General features: G+C 52.0%; 1 long non-coding RNA gene across 1 annotated transcript in view; it reads right to left on the bottom strand.

Moving 5' to 3' along the window:
• Positions 1 to 14242, bottom strand: part of LOC146821105 (uncharacterized) — a 166235-nt gene extending 151993 nt beyond the window's left edge. The window contains exon 1 of the long non-coding RNA XR_014963101.1: positions 13992 to 14242. This is a non-coding gene — a long non-coding RNA (uncharacterized LOC146821105). The remainder of the gene's footprint in view (positions 1 to 13991) is intronic.
• Positions 14243 to 14499: the final 257 nt, after the last annotated feature.

The following is a 14499-nucleotide window of genomic DNA, read 5'->3' as shown; positions in this document are numbered from 1 at the left end:
GATCAGCCCATAGCCTTCATCAGCCGAAGGTTGCTACCTCGAGAACAGCGGTGGAGCACCATTGAAAGAGAGACCTCCGCAGTAGTCTGGGCCCTCAAAAAGCTACGGCCCTACTTGTTCGGAACCCACTTCCGAGTTCAAACGGATCACCGACCCTTGCGGTGGTTGATACAAATGCGAGGAGAAAACCCCAAGCTGCTACGATGGCCAATCTCCCTCCAGGGGATGGATTTCACTGTGGAGCATCGCCCCGGGACTGATAAACGCCAACGCGTACGGCCTGTCCCGATTCTTCCGCTTCAGCGAGGAGAACCCCCAAGTGGATGGGTAGTTCTCCCCGCCTTTCAGCTGGGGGGGGCACGTGTGAGACCGGCCTCGTGGCGTGGACCCTCCCGACCAGCAAGCCACCCTGCAACCGCACCGATCCCCGATGTCACAGACTTCCGGCCACCATGGCCCAACATCCCGATGGCCGGCCAGGCCCCAGCAACCCCCAAGACCCCAACACGCATGCGCGGCCGAGGGAGAGAGAAACCCCCCAAGCCAGACGGGGAGGCGCGGTCCCTGTCACACCTCTGGTCTCCTCCCCAAGGAGGGTTTCGATCGGCCACCAGGCCCCCGGTGAGCAGGCGCCTCGTCTGCTGGGTGTCTGGAGTCCCTCCCAAACCCACCTGAACAGATCAAAGGGCCAAACGACAGGAAATCCCGACACACCGCCCCCAGGCACCAAGACCCCTCTCGGCGAGGACTCCGGACTTCAAAGAGGAGGGGGAGTATAACAAGGGGTGCTGAAGGGACGGGAGGCAGAGGAGACCTGAACCTACGGGAGCCTGCTGACCTGGTCGCGGCTCGATCGCTCCCCGAACCGAAGAACGCTCCCCGAACTCTGAACCACCTGAGCCCTGCTGACGCTGTCGCGGCTCCCCGAACTCTGAACCACCTGAGCCCTGCTGACGCTGTCGCGGCTCCCCGAACGCTGAACCACCTGAGCCCTGCTGATGCTGTCGCGGCTCCCCGAACGCTGAACCACCTGAGCCCTGCTGACGCTGTCGCGGCTCCCCGAACTCTGAACCATCTGAGCCCTGCTGACGCTGTCGCGGTTCCCCGACTCCGAAACCACCTGTGCCTGCTGAGTGACTCGCGGCACTCTCATTCAGGGAAATCGGCATAGATTGCCGAGAGAAGCAACATCCCCCAGCTCGAGGATTGAGAGCTGTGCGCAGGATACTCCGCAGAGACTCGGAACTCAAAGACTGTCCCGCTACCCCCATACCCCCATCACGAGATCGCCGCCGCTTGGGGCACTGATTCAATACCTGCATTTCGGATCATAAAGATCCCTTACGTCTACGATAAAGTATACTGTCTTACGAAGAACTACTGTGTGGTGTCCCTCTGTCAGATAGTGCAAGCTCAGTGTGTGCGATCCTAGGTACGAGACCCTTCCAGGAAGGGCCTCCCCGCCCTTGCTCGGCCTAACTCTGGGAGAGGTGGGTCAACGGGTGGTCAGGAACGTATTCCGAAGCCCCCCGGAGAACGCCTTCTAACAGTGGGGTAGATTGGAGTGGAGTAAATTGAGGTAGATTGTAGTGAAGTGGGGTGGGGTAGATTGGGGTACATTGGAGTGGAGAGGGACAGACTGGAGTGGGGTAGATTGGGGTGGGGTACGTGGTGTGGAGTAAAGGGGCGTAGAGTGGAGTGGAGTGGCGTGTTGTATCATGGAGTGAGTGATGTAGGATGAAGTGGGGAGTGTCTTTGAGTGTCTTAGAGTGGAGTGGCGTATAGTAGAGTGGCATTTCCTAGAGCAGAGTGTCATAAAATGGAGTGAAGTGCATAGATTAGAGTGGAGTGGCGTAGTGTGGAGTATGTATGGTGTGGTAGCACACTGCCATTACGAACAACACTCTTATTGACCAAGCTGCGCCCCTGATGGAACAGTTATAGCACCATAAACGATCTCCCCTCCAATGTGCTCTACTGACATTCAAAATCTTAAAACACAATACAGGAATGTCCACATTTGTGTGACAGCCTAAATTTTTGTTCACATTTCTTAATCGCCTTGTGAATGTGAGTGCTAGCTTGGATGGACTATTTTGTTACAGCGACACCATCCAGAGTCCTCAAACTCGTGCATAGTACACCACCATATTCAACACACTAACACTGGATTGCCACATACTCCAGTCCAGTGCATGATGTAAAATTCTAATAAGTCAGTCAGTCAATATATCTTTATTTCGGCATAAGCCATAAAAGAGACATCAATATACAAAGTCCATTTTACAAGTCATTAAATAAAAAACAAGTTAAAAATATTTACAAGTTTTAAGAATAAGTAAGAAATTATTTCTCTTTCAAAAGATTTGCCCTGATGCACCACATGCGATATAAAAATCTGGATACTGCATAGACAATAGAAAGATCAGTGTTTGTTTTTAGCAGTCTATAAACTTCCATACAACGTGAAGAGCCCAAATTCCTACATAAATTTATGAGCTCACTCCGTCGGATTTTACAATAGCCTTCGCAAAAAAACAGAACATGTAAATCAGTTTCTTCATTAGCTAAACATGCAGGGCAACCCTTATCTATACCGTTGGACCATTTATTCGTCACAGCATGGAGCAGGAGACATCCATGACGGAACTGCAGAAAAAGTTTCCTGGCGAGAGTGGGTTGGATCACATCAAGGACTGGTTCCAGGGCATATATACATTTAAACTCTAAAAATGTAGAAGACATGGGCCCAGATCTGGTGCCTGTATTCATATCATTGATATGTACCTCCCAGTACCTTTCGATCAGTTTTTTACGTGTGACATTAAAACAAGTAACACTTGGATTATCCCATATAACGCCAAGCCCCATGAGAATTAGATTTTTTTTAATATATGCAAGCCACGGATATCTCCCACTCCCAGGGGTACTAAGGATCTCAATCAGCTCATTTTTAAATGACACTAGTTCCGGGGTTGTCCAAATCCTTCTCCAGTAAAGGAGAGGCCTACAACCAGTCTCTTTAGTGATAGGTCTTACGCCAAGATCTAGGCGCAAAGGAGTCAATGGAGTGCTCTGTGGTAGCCCAACTAACCGCCTGAGAAACTTGTTCTCGGTGATTGTGATGGAGTTAGTTGTAGAATGTCCCCAAATCTCGGCACCATATAAAGTAGCACTTCTTATCTAGGTTTTATAAATTTTTATCACAGGACTTAGTGGTTTGTAGTGTGTGTTCTTAAAAAAATTTGCTAGACCCCCTGAAGTTTGGATTAATTTGAGATTAGCCTTGGTTAATTGGGTGGCCCAGAGCATTTTTTCATTTAAGGTCACCCCCAGATACTCAAATTCCTGAACTCTTTCTAGAGGAACTCCTTTCAGGTGAGGACCAGGATGGGTGTATTTTCGTGGATTAAAGACCATATATTTAGTCTTTTGTACATTGATCTCTAAACCACGATCCTTGCAAAAGCTTAAAAACCCGTCCAAAATCCTCTGGAGCCCCATAGGGGTTTTAGAGAGAAGGAGTGTGTTGTCTGCAAACATCAACGCCGGTACAAGACCCTGCGCCAGCCGAGGTGCATCAATATTCTTGCATTGGCGCAGGGCGTGCACCAGACCGTTGATGTATATGCAGAAAAGTGTAGGAGCTAAGACACACCCCTGTCTCACTCCCCTCTTTACTGGGATAGGATTGGTAAGATCCCCATTTTTCCCATATCTCACTCTTGCATAGTTCCCTTCATGGAGGCGTTTTATTGTCTCAAGGAGGTAGGGGGGAAGCCCCAACTCCCGCAGCACCCTCCAAAGTGCTTTTCTAGGTACCATGTCGAAGGCACTTCTCAAATCAACAAAGACCAGATAGAGACTCCCCCTTTCTACCTCCACCGTTTTCCAGTAGAGGAGCTGGAGCCTAAATACCTGATCTAATGTTGAAATTTTCTATCTAAACCCAGCCTGGAGATGGGACAGAATTTCATTTTCCTCTAGCCAGGTTTGGACACGATCTAAGATAATTCTGGAGAAGACCTTTTGCGAAACGTCAAGCAAACTAATTGGCCTATAATTACATGGGAGAAGTGGGGAGCCTTTTTTGAATATAGGGATAACCTCTGCCCCTAGCCAAGATTCAGGTATATCCATCCCAAGTAAAATATTGTTAAAAATCGCACATAAAAATGGACCCCAAATTTTAGGCTCTCTCCTAAAAAGTTCGCCCGGGACATAATCTAGACCTGGCGCTTTTCCTGGAATAATTCTATCAATAGAAATTTCTACCTCTTTAATAGAAATCAGGGGAGGATCTAGTTTTAGACTGTGGGGACTATTAGGTATTGAACTTATATAAACTGCACTATCAGGCTCCAAAGAATAAAGGGCCCGGTAGTGAAGGACCCAGCTTTCAGCCGCAATATTGGGTTCCAGGGGTGTCCGCCCTTCTCTAGATCCAGTAGCAACCAAGTTCCAAAAGCCCTTAACATCCTTACATTCAAGGGCACTTTTCATGTTGTCCCACTGTGCTATACCCCATGTTGTCTTGGCAGCAATAATGCTCTTTTTGTATTGCGCCCTAGTTAATTTAATACTGGTTTGGGACCTATCTTTAATCGCTGCGATGAGGGCTTTTTTAGCTACGGCACAGCATTTATCAAACCAAGTCACCACTTTTTTGTAACCCCTATTAGAGGTAGGATTTGCTTTACTAAATACCTGCCTTAGCTTATAAAAAATATTATCATTCACAGCTCCAACTTTGGAAAATAGGTCAGGGCTAATACTAGCATCCAGGTGGTCATACAAATGCTCAAAATCAGGAATTATGCTCTCATATAGTGTGACCATATTTTTGTCACACCTCTCCATCTGTGACCACTTTACCTTCCTCTTATTATTGGAGAGAAATAAATCCTTCCTGATTGAATATTCTGGCTCAGTGTGGCCACTATGTATAGGACATATTAAAGATACTGTTAGGGCATTATGGTCACTATCATGCCTGGGAAGTATGATAAAATCAGCAATCATAGACCAGCCCTTACATTCAATCAGGACATAGTCCAAGATTGACTCATGTCCAATTCTATTGTAGGTACATTTATCAGGGGTCTCAGAATTAAAACGGCCATTGCAGGCCCGAAGAGAGTAATCTGAAAGAAACACGTTAGTTAGATTCCTCACCTTAGAATATCCCCAGGCATCAAACTGGATCCGGAAGATTTTTCGTCAGCAATACCCCTTGCGCGTCACTAGGCGTTGTCTGCGGCTCCGCGTCTGTCGTCGGCGTCGTGCGCCGGAATGACGTCGTCGGAGTACTTAGACGCCGCCCTCGCGCGCTGACGTCAGTTCTTCTTTTTTATGCGCCAGTAAGCGCAGATCCGGGAGAGCTACCCCTTTTAGTCTTTTTTTACTACGTTTTTTGATCCTTTTTGATCTTGTCTCGACTCCGGTGCCGGTAGGATGCCTGGTTTCAAAGCCTGTGCTGACTGCAACCGCTTGATGTCGGTTACGGATCATCAACGCCGGTGCCTTTACTGTTTGGGCCTCGACCACGACGCGGAGTCGTGTTCGGACTGCAAGGCCCTGACCTCGAAGGCTAGACGGGAGCGGTCCCGTAAGCTCCTCGAGCTTCGCCACTCGGCTCCGCGCCCCTCTCGATCCCGGTCCAGGAGGAGGTCCAAGGATCAGTCGCGGAGCCGCAGCCGACGTCATCATCGCTCGTCTGGCTCCAAGTCTTCGGGTAAGTCGAAGCACTCCAAGAAGTCCAAGAGGCGACACCGCTCTTCGGACTCCCCTCGCCGGTCGCGCAACTCGGCCGAGGGTCAGGGTGGTTCCACCCCCGCGGCTCCAGCGGAGCCGCAGGCGCCGCGCAAGTCCCCATACCCGCCGGTCCCTGGGACTGACGCGGCGCCGGCGGAAGTCAGTGCCTTCCTCGCGGCCATGAGGAGCCTGGCTCCGCCGTCGACGCCCGCTGGCACACCTTCGGGCCCCGCGGACCTGACTGGGCAACCTTGCATGCCGGCGGCTCCGGCCCCAGCGCCGGCTTCGGCCCCGACGCCGCAGGTTCCCGAGGGACTCGTCCCCGAGTCCCCGCCGACGCCGGTCGACCTAGTCACGCCTCCTCCGCCGGCGTCGACACCGGTTCCACCTCAGACGCCGGCTCCGCTCGGCGTCGAGCCCCAGTTCCGCCCCGCTCCGGATCCGGCGCCGTTACGGCGTCGATGGACGCCGCATACGGCGCCGTTAGAGACACATTATGTCTATCGTCCGGCTCGCTCCTTCCTCCTGTTTACCAGGAATCGGATGACGGGGGCGACTGGGAGGGGTCCGATGACCCTATGGCCGTTCAGGCCCAGCTGTCACAGGACTGGGCAGATGAACTGGGGGAGGCCAGTGGTCTGGATACCTCACCAGACACTGGATTCATCTCTCCTCCGACTGTGGCTTCGGAGGAGGGTGCTGCTTTCTCTGTGGTGCTGCGCAAGGCGGCCGCAGCCCTTGGGCTCGAGCTGCCTGCTGTGGCTGTGAGGACTAACGTCCTCACTGCGGTGCTTCAGTCTGCAGCAAGCTCCACTGAGCCTCTGCTGCAATTCAATGAGCCCTCATTGACGTTCTGCAGGGCACCTGGTCCAAGCCCTCCACAGTCCCTCCTGTGGACAGGAACGTCGCCAGGCGCCACCGCCCTGCTCCGGGCGACCCCAGTTTTCTGTCCCAACACCCCACCCCCGAGAGCCTGGTTATCCAGGCTTCTACCTCCCAATCCTCCTTCCCGACCGCTCCGCCGGACCGGGATTCCAAGAGACTGGAACAGTTTGGCAAAAAGCTGTTCTTCTCCCTTAGTTTGGGTCTGCGGTCCTTGAACACCGCCTGTCTTTTGGACCGTTATTCCCACTCTCTGTGGGATACGGTGGAGGACGTGCTGCCCCTGTGTCCGGAGGAGGCTCAGACACGACTTACCCAGGCTCTGGCCGATGGGAGGGATGCAGCACGACATGCAATCCGATGTGGGCTTGACACTACGGACTCGCTGGGTAGGGCGATTTCTACCACGGTGGCGCTTAGACGTCACGCCTGGCTGCGGTCCACGTCCTTTTCGGGGGATGTCCAGAGCACTCTCATGGACATGCCCTTTGATGGCACTCGCCTTTTTGGTGAGAAAGCGGACAGTGCGCTGAATCGCTTTAAGGACTCCCGTGCTACGGCCAAGTCCTTGGGCCTCTCGGCCCCGCGGTCGCAAACTTCCGCCTTTTGTGGCCAAGGAAGGGGTGCCTCCTCACGTACGCCTAGCCACCAGCCGCAGAACCAACCTGCGCGCGGACGTGGTTTCCGCCGAGGCGGTTCTGAAGGGCGACGCGGTCAGCCCACATCCACCCCGGCAGCATCCGCCTCCAAGCCTTCCTAGTCCGAGCTTTCCGGCCCATTCCTCGCCAGTGGACGGCAGAGTTCACCATCACCTGCTCCACTGGCGTACCATCACTTCGGACAGATGGGTGCTGCAAATCGTCCGAAGGGGCTACTCCCTCCCCTTCGAGACAACCCCTCCAGCCATGCCACCGCAGCACCACCGTATCTCGGAGGATCATTTGAATCTTCTGCGAGAGGAAGTTTCGTCCCTCTTGGCCAAAGAGGCCGTCGAGCGCGTTCCGAGCCCAGAAGTAGGTTGTGGTTGTTATTCCCACTACTTTCTGGTTCCCAAGAAGGGCAAAGGGGGCCTACGCCTTATCTTGGACCTCCGGAACGTCAATGCCTTCCTCCGGAAGGAACGGTTCAAAATGTTGACGTTGGCTCAGGTTCTAGCTGCCCTCGACCCTGGAGACTGGATGGTAGCGTTGGACTTGCAGGACGCATATTTCCACATTCCCGTCCTGCCGGCCCACCGGCGTTACCTGCGGTTCACAGTGGGCCAGGAGCATTTTCAGTTCACCGTGCTCCCCTTCGGCCTCACCAGTGCACCTCGGGTGTTCACGAAAGTGATGGCGGTGGTCGCAGCTCATCTGCGCAGATCAGGGGTTCCAGTCTTCCCCTATCTCGACGACTGGTTGTTGAAGGCGGGCTCGCCCCAGGCAGTCGTCTCCCACCTCCAGACAACGGCGGATCTCCTGCATTTGCTGGGGTTTTCCATCAACGTGCCGAAGTCACACCTGAGTCCCTCTCAGAAGCTCCTCTTCATCGGAGCGGTTCTCGATTCGGCGCAGTTCCGGGTCTATCCGCCGGAACAGCAGGTCCGGGATATTCAGGCCCTGATTCCCATCTTTCGGCCTCTATCCTGGGTTTCGGTCAGGCTAGTGTTGCGGCTTCTGGGGCTGATGGCCTCCTGCATCCTACTAGTGCATCACGCCAGGCGGCGCATGCGGGCTCTGCAGTGGGACCTGAAGTTTCAGTGGGCCCAGCATCACGGCAACCTGTCCGACCGTGTCTTGATCTCGGAGGGCACTGCACAGCAGTTGCAGTGGTGGCTCACGGACCGCGATTGGGTCACGGGCAAGAGCCTCTCCCTTCCCCAACCGGAGCATGTCGTAGTGACGGATGCGTCCCTCCTGGGATGGGGTGGCCATATGGGAGAGGCGGAGATCAGAGGCCTCTGGTCTCCGGCGGAGTCTCGCCTCCACAATAACTTGTTGGAGCTGAGAGCGATCCGACTTGCACTGAAAGCCTTCCTTCCCCCTGTCAGGGTAAGTGTTGTGCAGGTGTTCACGGACAACACCACCGCCATGTGGTATTGCAACAAACAGGGCGGGGTGGGGTCGTGGACCCTTTGTCAGGAGGCTCTGCGCCTCTGGACATGGCTGGAACACCAGGGCGTCACCCTGGTGGTTCAACATCTGGCGGGCTCTCTGAACGCCAGAGCAGACGAACTCAGCCGCCGGTGCATGATGGATCACGAATGGCGTCTGAACTCCGAGGTGGCACAAGCTCTCTTTCAGCAGTGGGGAGAGCCTTGGTTAGATCTATTCGCCACCGACGAGAACGCGCAATGTCAGTAGTTCTGCGCGTTGGAATTTCCAAGGCGGCACTCGCTCGGCGACGCTTTTCGTCACGAGTGGAGTTGCGGTCTGTTGTATGCCTTTCCGCCTATACCACTTCTGCCCAGAGTGCTGAAGAAGATCAAGCGCGACCGGGCCCAAGTCATCTTGGTGGCTCCGGATTGGGCACGAAGGTACTGGTATCCCGAGCTACTCAGTATGTTGACCGATCCTCTGATACGTCTGCCCCTTCGGGAGGATCTTCTGTCGCAGCAGCAGGGGACGGTCCTCCACCCGAACCTGTCCAGCCTCCACCTCCATGCGTGGAGATTGAGCGGCGGCAGTTGATGCCATTTGACTTGCCTCCTGAAGTCTGTGATATCATTCTGGCAGCCAGGCGTCCCTCCACAAAGACGGTATACGCCTGCCGGTGGAACAAATTTGTGGCATGGTGCACAGCAAAGGCTGTGGATCCCCTTTCCGCCCCTCTTTCTGAGGTTCTCCTCTTTCTTCTTTCTTTGGCCCGGCAGGGCTCTGCCCTGGGCACCTTGAAAGGTTATCTTGCTGCCATCTCTGCCTTCTTGCGGCTTCCTGATCAGCCTTCTCTTTTCAAGTCCCCTGTAGTTACATGCTTTCTAAAAGGCATTACTCACACGTTCCCTCCTGTCCCTTTTGTAATGCCTCAGTGGGACTTGAATCTTGTTCTCACATTTCTAATGTGCGCTCCCTTTGAGCCTCTTCATAATTGTCCTCTTCGTCTGCTGACGCTTAAGACTGCTTTTCTGGTAGCCATCACCTCGGCTAGACGGGTGAGTGAGCTCCAGGCTTTATCATCAAACCTCCTTTTCTCTCTGTTCATCCGGACAAGGTTGTCCTTCGGCCTCGTCCCTCCTTTCTTCCGAAAGTGGTGACCCCCTTTCATCTTGGGCAGTCTGTCACCTTGCCCACCTTCTTTCCGCCTCCGCATCCTTCCAAAGAGGAAGAGAGGCTCCACCGTCTGGACCCAAAACGTGCGCTCTCCTTTTATCTGGACCGCACAAAGCAGTTCCGGGTGGACGACCAACTTTTCGTTGGATACGTGGGTGCTAAGAAGGGGAAAGCTGTGCACAAACGGACCATCTCTCGGTGGGTCGTTTTGTGCATCAAAATGTGTTATTCCTTGGCAAACAAGGACCCTCCTGTTGGGCTGCGCGCCCATTCTACTCGGGCCACAGCGGCTACTACTGCTTTGGGACGGGGTGTCCCTTTGCAGGACATCTGTCAGGCGGCGACGTGGGCTTCGCTACACACGTTTGCCAGGCATTATTGCCTTGACAGCCAAGTCCGGAGGGATGGCTTCTTTGGCCGTTCTGTCCTCCAGGACTTTCTGGTGTGATCTTGGTTCGCAGACCCACCACCGGGGATGGTATTGCTTGGGTATCTATTCTAAGGTGAGGAATCTAACTAACGTGTTTCTTTCAGATGAACAAGTTACTTACCTTCGGTAACGATGTTACTTACCTTCGGTAACGATGTATCTGTATAAAACATTAGATTCCTCACCGGCCCTCCCATCCTCCCCGTTCTGCGAACTGACATCTAGGGTTAAGGCTATCCCTTTCAGGGCCCTAGAATTTTTTGGCACCAGTGTCGGTATCTTGCATGGCTCTGCGTTCCTGGCGCGGAAGGCTATGTACAAGAACTGACGTCAGCGCGCGAGGGCGGCGTCTAAGTACTCCGACGACGTCATTCCGGCGCACGGCGCCGACAACGGACGCGGAGCCGCAGACGACGCCTAGCGACGCACAAGGGGTATTGCTGACGAAAAATCTTCCGGATCCAGTCTGACGCCTGGGGATATTCTAAGGTGAGGAATCTAACTAACTAATGTTTCTTACAGATACATCGTTACCGAAGGTAAGTAACTTGTTCTTTAAGGGTCAAAGCTTTTATTTGTAGGGCCAAAGCTGACCATGCACGAGCCGGGGGGCTAATAATCTCAAGGATTGCCCAAATCTCATCTTCTTCCCGTGCATAGGAGTCATCAAGGTCTTTGATTGGTTCAAAGTGGCAATTCAAATCGCCACCAATTAAGATCAACCCCTCTTTAATTAAACCTTCTATTACTGCATCAAGTTGATCCAAGGTAGGAGACTCCCTACCATTCTTTACTGGCCTCGAATATACATTGATTAGATTAATTTTAACATTTTTATTGAATGTCAAGTTTAGGCTAAGAATATCTGATCCTGTCTGTGCCTCAGTTGAGATTTCGCACCCCAGGTGGCTCCCAATCCATGTTGTAAGACCTCCAGAGGGCCTGCCTTTTCCATTAGAAGTAGCTGGGATAAAAAAGGAAGCGAAACCTGGGCGCATATAGTCCTCGACTGCCCAGGTTTCCTGGAACATACATATATCGTATGAATCTATAAATTTTCCCCATTCAGGGCAGTTCCATTTATTTTTTAGGCCAGCAATATTCCACGACACTATTTTAAGATTAGGTCTGAAACTGGCCGACAGTGTAGGTGTAACTATATTCCCTGAATGTATGATCTCCATATTAGCCATGTCAGGAATAGGTGCCATCACTTTTGTGGTTAATGACTCTATGCTATCAGGAGATTGCGGTGGAGATGGTATTGCCCTCCAGCCTAAGGGAGGTACAGTACATAAATTACTTGGACATAATCCTTCCGATGACTGTGAACCAGCCTTCAACAGTATATCATCTTCAAGATTTTCTACTATACCTTCTTCTAATTTCCCCCCTAGTCAATCAACCTCATCAAGTAACCGGAATCTGTTTTGTAGTGGAATATTAAACTGATATTGTTGTGGGCACATGAGGTTCTGCCTTCGAAGGGGGTACACTGTTTGCCAGTCCTGAAACCCAATGCTTTGATCTACCCTCTTCGTAGCCCCATCCACATAAAAATAAGTAAGTGGAAGGCACTTAATACGTGTGCCTCTAGGATCGAAATTACAGTGAATGTAATGTGTTATATGTGGTTTCCTAAGATTTACTATAATACACTCTCCTTCAATATCTTTGGGCCTATTTCCTAACCAATCAACTCTGCGTGTCATCAAGATGTCTTGGGATTTATTTTTAACCCTCTGCTAGAGAAAAGATGGAGACATTTATTTTTTAATTCGATATGAGTCTCTATCAGTCCCGAGGTCAGAGAAGGAACCCCGGAGAGGATAGCTACATACGGAACTGAGGCCGGTGGTAGATCCTGGATCGGCAAATTACGGGACTTAAGCGCTTCTTCTGCCGGCGGCTTGGACGGCAGGCTTTCAACTATACCTGTACCCTCACTAACAGAACAGCCCGATACCTACTACATCTACTGGTGGGCCTCTTGTATTATTTTTACCTGCAGAGGTGCTAGTGCAATTTCCCCTTGCCTCGTCTGTACTTCCGGCCCTTCTCAAAGAAGGCCTGGGCCCAGCAGAGACCTCTTTAACTACTACTGTATCTCTGGGAATTGGAACAACTTCCTTGTCTTTTCTGTGCCCTTGTGGGAGTGTTAACTTATCTAGACGTGCATGGATGTGGGCAAACTCCTCTTAACAAATTTTTTAATTGTAACTGAAGGGACTTCAATAAAGTAGGGAACCACGGGGGTTCTATATAATCTATTTTTTCCTGGACCTCACTAGCAATTTGGGGTGCTAAATCACCCTCATTGTCCGATAAAGAATCTCCCTCAATTTTTTTTCTCTTTGCCCCTGATTTAGAGATCCTTGTATTGGGCCTACTTAAAGTGCACTTTTTAGTGCCTCTAGCCGGGCCCTTCTTCCCCAAGAATATTTTTGGAATAGTGCCAACCTCCTTGATTGTTGGAGTGCATAATAGAGACACTTTTGGAGTGACCGAGGTGTCACTAAACAAGGTTACAGAACTGAGATCAGCACATAATTCTTGTAGGTCTGGGGTTATGGATAATCTACGCTTCGTCCGCTCAATTTCTGTTGCTACCACCCCTCTTTGTAGCATTTTATCGATAGAAGTTTGGGGTAGAAGTGGGGGTAGATATGCTGGTGGAGGATAACACTGTGCTTTAGTAGTAAGCTTCTTCATGATTAAAACTAAGGTACTTTTCAACAAGATCTAGAATTGACTGACTTTTACAACAGTAAAACCTTAACTAGGTTATAAAAAACTTAACTAGGTTATGAAATACAAGAAAAATTAGTAGTTAAAAAGGGACAAAACGTCTTGCAAATGTCAGCAGCGAAGCACTTCCATTGGGGGCCTCCTTCAATGCGAAAAAACGAAATCGAAGAGGGTGGCCCAGCCCAGCCTCTTCCGGGCAATGGTGGGCAAGGACAGGCCCACCCACGTGCGGGAGTAACCTGATGCCTTTGAGGGTGATGGGCGTACTCAGATGACACAGTGTACAGGCACCAATTCGTAGGACTTCTGGGCTATGTATACCCCAGTTTGCGAACTCCGGCCGTTCCCCTCACGGCGCTCGTAAGTAGCAACAGAACCCACTAGCCCCCAAAGTAAGACAAGCTCGGCTGTTCCCCTCACGGCAGAAAAATGGAGTAACTGCGCGTCCCGCGCTGCGGGAGATGCCTTTGTGGGTAATGGGCGCACTCAGATGACACAGTGTGCAGGCGCCGGTTCGTAGGGCTTCTGGGATGTGTAGTCCCCGGTTAGTAAACTCCGGCCGTTCCCCTCACTGCGCTCGCAAGTAGCTGCAGGACCCGCTGACCCCCAAGCAAGGGAAGCTCGGCCGTCTCCCCTCACGGCAGGTAAGTGGAGTAACTGCGCGTCCCTCTGTATCAAGGTGGGGGTGGCTGGAGAAAAGGGGGCTTAAATGCAAAAAAGTGCTTTCCCTTTTGCTGCTTAACCACCGTCGTAAGCCTTAGAGCTAGCCCCTTCCGCGCCTTTACTCTCCAGAATACCGAATGCTGCTTGCTGACAGTTCCACCTAGGCCAGTGTGTCTGTCTAAAAGCTGTTCGCTGCGTCCCCGAGCATGTGCAGTCTATTATCGGGGTGACAGGTCCTTCACACTATTTCTGCGGGTCCAACTCACTGCGTTTGAAGGAAGAGTCTGCAGGCACGGCATTTCTCGAAGTTCTTGATGGGCGCTCAAGGCGTCATTTGCTCCGCTGTAGAGGGCTGAGGCGAAGGGGCAGCCGGGTACAATCCACAGGGAGGGGAAATGACCCAGAGGCAAAAACCCGGCTTCCGAATCGCCTCCAGGTGGAATCAGCTGCCCAAGAGCGAAGTCTGCACAATGTCACCACCCAGCGGCTCCGGCGGAGTTTGCCCAACCTTGCTGCGAGCACCGCAGAAACAATCAGCATCCCACACCGCAGGTGACCGCCAGGTCAGTGATTTTCCGGCGTTGCACCAAGTCCAACAACACGGTGACCTGTTGTCGGGCAACTAGAGCCAAATTTCGGGGGGGGGGGGGGCTGAAAAAGATTTCGGGGGGGGGGCTAAGTCTTCCAGCCATAGGCAGAGTGGCTGTAAGAAGAGGTGAAAACACAACAAAAGCCTCATTAACGAGTAAATGGTCTTTTAAAGACCTGTGAAGT

Source organism: Triturus cristatus, chromosome 6, assembly GCF_964204655.1.
Source record: "Triturus cristatus chromosome 6, aTriCri1.1, whole genome shotgun sequence".
Classification (NCBI taxonomy): domain Eukaryota; kingdom Metazoa; phylum Chordata; class Amphibia; order Caudata; family Salamandridae; genus Triturus; species Triturus cristatus.
Note: the sequence above shows the minus strand (reverse complement) of the source record. Positions and strands in the feature narration are given on the sequence as shown.